The sequence below is a fragment of the Rhinopithecus bieti genome, unplaced genomic scaffold, assembly GCF_001698545.2.
Source record: "Rhinopithecus bieti isolate Rb0 unplaced genomic scaffold, ASM169854v2 scaffold_18956, whole genome shotgun sequence".
Lineage (NCBI taxonomy): Eukaryota > Metazoa > Chordata > Mammalia > Primates > Cercopithecidae > Rhinopithecus > Rhinopithecus bieti.
Window position 1 is genome coordinate 306,668 of NW_016809749.1, and position 5,655 is coordinate 312,322.

A 5,655-nucleotide genomic window follows, 5' to 3' on the forward strand; every position below is an offset into this window, starting at 1 on the left:
ATATATATATATATATATATATATATGTGAAATCTAAATTCGCTTTATGCAGAACCAACACAGTTGCCATACTAAATTTAGTGTGTGTGTTTGTGTATATATATCCCAAAAAATTCCACAGGCCCCTGGCTGTCTCTATGACCAACTCCATCCTTTCCTATCTTTTAATGTAGGTAATATGGACACTAACTTGTGGTATTATATGTCCATAATATGAACTAATGATGGTATAAATTATAGTACATACAAATTCACTAAATAAAGATGTAAAACATATATCCAGGCCTGTCTAAGGATTTTATACATAAATTAAAAGAGAGTACTGTTTATTTGCAAAGGGTGAGTTGGAGTTCTTCGAATGATTTTAAAAATAGGGTCAAGATCATTCTACCTCTGCAATTATAATAGCTAAATAACTTTGCTTGCCTTGGAGAATGTATTGCATTCACTTCAGGAAGAAATGGCAAGAGATACAGAGATGATTCCCCAGGCTACCTTCTATTCACTTTGGGAGTTAGTGGAAGGCTGCCCTCTTTCCAACACAGTCGCTGATGAAAGGGATCTATTAAAAAGAATTGCGTTGGTTTACACTGCAGATTGAATGGAGCATTAAACGACTGCATTAGTATGACTGCAGTGGGGGTAATGGTCGCCTCTATAATGTTGTAATAACACTTTCACATACGTGTAATAATTGTTTCAGTGTCCGTACCTAATTTTTTCACGAAATGATATCCAGCATCTCTCCGGAAAATGCCCCCCTCCCAACTCCCGGTGCCCTACAGTTTTATTCCCCCACCCCCCCCACCCCTGGCAAATGTAAACAGATGAGAAAATATGTGTACTTTCAAATCGTCACCCATGTATCATGAAGGTGGGGGATTACTGCAAATCACTTGGAAACCGCTCCCCGGAGGCGTTTAGCGATACCGCCCACCAATACAGCTCAGATGTTCTTAATTTGATCACCCCCCCACCTTTTGGGCTGTAATTTTCCAAACAGGCATCTCTCTCATTTGCAAATACAAGTTACAAATCAATCCACAGATACAGAATGCTGACTTCCCTACACTCAATTTCACAGGGTGTCTCTTGAAGAGCTGCCAGGTTGTGACCGATAATGGGGGAGAGGGAGAGGGGCACAGATCGAGCGAGCGAACGGGGCCGGGTGGGGGAGAGAGAGAGAGAGAGAGAGAGAGAGAGAGAGAGAGAGAGAGAGAGAGAATCACTTGCTTCCTTGCTTCCTAAGCCGGGATTTTGCCTGCGATGCGCGGCGAGAGGACTGCGGCGGCTGATTTACACAGTTGGCGCGGAGGAGGGGCCGGGGGTGCGGGGGGGACGCGCTGGCGGAGCTCCGGCGATGGGCTGATCTGGGGGCTCCCGAGCGCCGCTCCCTTGGTGCGCGATTTAGGGGCGGCTGATGGATTTGCATTCAGGTTCCAGCCCTGCGCTTCCTATATTGACTCCTTATACCCGACCTCGAGCTTCCGTTTAGGAGGAGACGTTGGTAAGTAACGTGTAATCCGATTTTAGTTATTTCCTAGGCCATTAAAGTGGCACTTTTAAAGCAGGTCAGTCTTAAAAGAAGCCGCCGCCGCTGCCGCCGCGAGCGTCTCCTTGGCCTGAAACGTTCGGCGGTCCCCTCCCCCTTCCACCCCCCTCCCCCTCACCTTCTCCTGCTCGAGAAGTGAGGGTGCTTGAATGGTGAACGGTCAGGGGACTCACTCTCTGCCAACGGGATCGCTTCACCTTCGTGCTTTGCCTGAGATCTCCCAAATCCAAGTGGAATTTGGTGTGCACAGCCATACTGTGTATTTGTATCTTCTCTCCCTCTCTCCTTCTTTCCCCCCACCTTCGCCGTTTGACCAATGCTGGGATCTGAGATCTAGTCGCCCCCTTCCTGCCTCCTTTCCGCCTCTCCCCACCCTTTTCTTCTCTCATCTACACACCATCCACCCCCACTCCCACCCACCTAAAGGGCAAAGAGCAAAGACACCCTGGAAAAGCAGGGCTAATTCCATCTTTTCGGATGGAAGGAGGCCTCGGGCAGGGATTGTGAGTGACAACCTTTCAGGAAGAGAGAAAGAGAGAAATCCAGAGACTGAGCTCAGGCTCTCGGGAACAACGAAGCTCTCCACTGATAGAGAGCACCGAGATTTTAAATCAAAGGAACCTAGTCCTGGGACACTCACTCTGCCTGCCTGCCTGCCTGCCTGCCTGCCTGCCATCGAAGGCATAGGGAGCTGTGGTCTTGAGCTCCCTGTCACTGACATCGCAGCGCTAGGTGCGCGCCCGGCTCTCCCATTGGTATGCAGCGACCATTTCCCTGCAAATCTCAAAGGTGGAAACATTTAAACGGATTACAAGCGTGATTTGGTAGCCTTTCGGAAAGTTGGTGGCCAGAAGAGGAGAAGCTACAAGGCTACAGTATGATGGATACAATTCAGCCTCCCAGAGAGTTTGCCCCTCCCGCTGGGAAGCCCCTCGGAGCAAACCTCGGAGATCCTGAGCGCTCTGCACCATAGGTACTCGCCGCCATCCTTTCCTACTTTGCCTAATTGAAACCAGTATTTCTCGCATGTAGGATGTGCATGGTAGAGCACATCGAGTTTGGCCGCGGTGTCTTCTGTACGCTCACAGGTGCTAGGGGTTTGTTGCAGTTTTGAATTGGATCAGTTAGGTGTAAGGACGTGGGTGGAAGGAGGGGTACCGGAGACTAACATACCCTCGGACCTCTTTTCTGGGTGAAGACATCGTAAGTAACTCCAACAAATAGGCCAGGCGGCAGAGCGAAGGACCCCTCCCCCAGTGGATTGTTCGCTAGTGTTGTAAGCGGTAGAAGGAAAAACGCTTGAGCTTTTAATAATTTTCCATTTCTAAACAGACTATTGTGCGTTTCGCCTGACGACAGCAGATTAGAAAAGGATCTATAGACGACTCAAAGCTCTTCAGAAAATGAATGATGCAGCATTTTAATTACTTGTTCTAGGGAAGATAGTTTGCTTCCATATTGAAATATTTAATCTTAGATCTGAAGAGATTAGTGAGCTGTAAGATCCAGCAGTGGGGAGGAGGAAGTGGGAAGGGAGCACAGCGGGGAGAAAGGGCTTCTTGTCCTGTCTCTGGACAAACAAATGGCTCTGGGCGCTCCCAACAGGACACGGAAAAAACCGGGGCCCCATGGCTCAATACCCCTAACTTTTGGAGACCTCCCTGTCCTTTAGACACGCTATCCTGAGCTAAAGGAAAGCAAAAAGATGAGATAGCCTTTAGGACATAGCCCAGGTCCAGAACTTAAGGGGTTTTAGTTCAAGAAAGAACAGAGACTTCATCCCCGAGACAATATTTACCGTCATCTGGAAGCTCAGGGCAGCCTCAGGGTTACCCATCGATTCCATCACATGGTGGGTTCCGATAAGACCCGATAAATAGTCACCGCCTCTGCACATTGGATACCCAAAGTGCTGGGCGGGGGATGGGGTGGAGGAGGGTGCGGGTGCAGGCAGCTGGGGAGGGAGAAGGAATTGCTCTGATTCTGAGCTTAGGCTATCGGTATTGGTTTACTTCTTGACTGAGACCTATGGGAGCAATAGGGTGGGTCTGGAATTTTAAGGGTAGAATGTTAGAAAATTCTGCCCTCCTGCTTACTTAGTCTACGGTGGCATGTTTCTAAAATTAGCTACTGTGTGCCAGTGGACTCATGCGCGGTCATTTTAAATCCAAAATATTATGGAAATTGCCTTTGACTGACTTTTAAGGAACACATTGTTAGGTGATTTACCTGTTGTAGAGCAGTAAGGTATTGATATGTAAGCTGTGCTTTGCTTTAAAATTTGCTTTTGTAAAGGGTCCTTTAAGGGAAAACCGTCTCTACCTAGTAACTTTGAGCCCTTGGGCAATTGAGGTTCAGTTTAGTTCTTTTGCAACCAAAAAAGTCCCTCCCTTCTCCCCCTCGGCAAGTTGGTGACAGGGTTGGTGTGTGCTGGTGGGGGCAGATGGGGAGCATCCACAGCACATGGGTCCTGTTAATTAGACTCCTTTGCTGCACACTTGGCTCTCCCCAGTTTCCTCACCAAGCTGCATTCCTTCCCAGCAGGCAGGACTGTAGTGCTGTCAGCTGAGCCTTAAAAAATTCCTCTGAGAGGGTTCCTGAATTATCATCTGGTAGTCCTTCTACAATACAATATCTTCCTTCAATCACTTCCATCCCCACTCCCACCACTCCCTAGGATTCACTTCCCGAAAATTTCACGGAGAAATATTTGAGTTTAAAAAATAAGAAAGAAAAAGAAAGAGCGAACAAAAACATTCAAATCCTTAAATCCACCCCAATCCCGCGAGGTCTTTTCCGGCGGCAGAATGTGAAATGTACCATTGTTACCCAAGTGGTCTGTATCTCCTTCCAGAGAATTGGCTTGTTGAATCCAGAGGATATCGAAGGCTTTGACCTACAGCACAACAAAGGAATTCCTGGTGCAACGGGATCGAAGCAAAATGCAGGAGAAACTCGGTCCAAGTCTTTCAGGCTGTTTGAGCTCTTATTCGGGACACCCAGGCAGAATCGGACAGATTTAGCTTTTCTGCTTTGGGGACCTGGATTTTCCCCCCATCCCCGTCATTTCAGGGAATGGCTGTCCTGTGAAAAAGATAATTCCGAAGGACAGTCTCACTTTTCAAACCACCTGCACTAGAGAGGGGGAGCTTTTGAAGCTAGAGGAGCAGATGATCCAGGGAATGGTTTCCTTGAGAGTTAAAAAAATAAAGAGAGAGAGAGAGAAAAGAAAGAAAGAAAGAGAAAGAAAGAAAGAAAGAAAGAAAGAAAGAAAGAAAGAAAGAAAGAAAGAAAGAAAGAAAGAAAGAAAGAAAGAAAGAAAAGAAAATGCCTAAAATGCCTCTCCCCTGCTCCCCTCCCCCATCTCCACCTTCCCCACCATAGAAATGTTTCCCATAGGTTGGTCTCCTCCCACTTCGCTCGTTTCTTATTTTGCCAATTTGTGTTCTCTATCCCTCTACTTATTTTCCCTACACACACACACACTCACTCACTCACAACTGTATAGTCAGGGCTTCCTAGCGCTCGCTCCCGAACCTATGCTAAGCGCGTTCCCTTTGGAGCTCATTTTCATGACGTGGAATACCGGGTTCAGGGTTATAGCACATATATATATTTTTAAAGCCAGAGCAAGGGAACTCTGAGATTCTGCACTGTGATTGAGCCTTCCTTCCTCCCTGCCTCCCTCCCGCCCTTCCTCCCAGTGCCCATGATGTGCTGTGGGTACCCAGAGAGAGCAGCCACCGCGGCGGCAGCGGCAGGGGCAGCAGAGCTGGAAGCCTGCTGCAGCCCCTTCTCCTCCCTCCTCTATTGAGTGTGCCAAGCGGCAGTTCTGCATCCTAAAGAAGCCCATTGAAGAGCCTATTGCATTCCCAGCACGTCTTAAGCTTGCTGCTCTTTTTTTTTTTTTCCTCTTAGTCCCCCCGCCCAACCCCCTTTTATCCCCTTTTGCTTCAGCTTCAGCAAAGCAAAGGGAGTGGGAGGGAAAGAGAGAGAATCCTTAAACTCAAGCTTTTTTTTTCTTTTTCTTTTCACGGTTCACGGTTCCATGCTAATAAATAAAAAAATAAATTACAAGAAAAGAAAAAAAAAAAAAAACCAAA

At 47.4% G+C, this 5,655-nt stretch overlaps 1 protein-coding gene across 3 annotated transcripts in view; it reads left to right on the forward strand.

Annotated features, from left to right (window-relative positions):
- SLITRK3 (SLIT and NTRK like family member 3) overlaps positions 1–5,655 on the forward strand; it is a 34,752-nt gene that overhangs the window by 23,335 nt on the left and 5,762 nt on the right. Inside the window, exon 1 of one of the 3 annotated variants that reach the window (XM_017890167.1) lies at positions 1,343–1,507. The exons of 1 other annotated variant lie outside the window; for it this stretch is intronic. The gene's annotated coding sequence lies outside the window, so the exon portion shown is untranslated. Of the gene's footprint in view, positions 1–1,342; positions 1,508–2,090; positions 2,526–5,655 lie in introns of those variants that run through there. One more of the 3 variants, XM_017890168.1, reaches the window with a different exon arrangement.